Raw genomic sequence first — 995 nt, 5'->3', positions numbered from 1 at the left:
CACGTCTGCACAACTGCGATACAAACCACCAGCGAGAACCGCTGGGGCGACCGAGCAGCAGACGGCGTCGCGGCGCCGAGTGCCGGGCGGCGGCGCATCCTCAACGCACACAGTCCTCAGTCGGACCAGCACACTGCAGATGTCCACCGCGCTTCGCACCGGGCCCGCGAGGACCCACTTTGGCCGCCCGGCGCCGCGCGCAGGGTGCCCCGGCGCGCAGCTGCGCCGCCTGCCGCGTCCGTCGGCCGGCGCGCCTGCCACTGGGCGCCCCCACCAGCCGGCTGTAGCGCGTGCGCCCACGCACCGCGCGGCCAGCACGCCGGGCGGCCCCCCCTCACCGGCCGGGGACGGTCCCGCCCAGCCACCGCCGCGTATCGCTTCACACACAGATTTGCCCTTACTGATTTACCTCCAGCAACAACAACCGCACCACAATGGGTTTACCAGTTGTTCATTTGCGTAACGTCACCAGCAAACGTAGACGTCCATCCCAGTTTGCAAATGCAACGATTATTGCATACCTGTCTGTTAGGTGTCACGACACACTACGTCTGCCCACATACACGCAACAAAATGTGCACGACTAGAGAACACGTGGGAGGTGGCCCCCTACGTATGCGATGTCCATTACGAGACCGACTGTCAACCAGCATCTGTACCATGTCGCAGATGTGGAACGCGGTGCACCATGCTATCACACTGTGTGAGAAGAGACGACTACGTTTGAATACACGCGCCACTACATCAACAGACGGCTCATGCTGATCGCCATCCAGGGCGTCCGTTACTCCCACACGTCTCTATGGCGTACCACACTGCAATGTAGCTGTTATGGGGAGACGGCACGTGGCTGAGTGCACAACATTTGGACCGTATGGTTCGCTGTTGTTGGGCGCAGTCGTTGTACAGTCACACATGTGCCACAGCGTATCATTCAGTACATACGGACCTATGTGCAGTACAATGTGAGGGTTAAGCTTACGACATCAGCGGAC

This window comes from Schistocerca cancellata, unplaced genomic scaffold (assembly GCF_023864275.1).
Source record: "Schistocerca cancellata isolate TAMUIC-IGC-003103 unplaced genomic scaffold, iqSchCanc2.1 HiC_scaffold_674, whole genome shotgun sequence".
NCBI classification, from domain to species: Eukaryota; Metazoa; Arthropoda; class Insecta; order Orthoptera; family Acrididae; genus Schistocerca; species Schistocerca cancellata.
Note: the sequence above shows the minus strand (reverse complement) of the source record.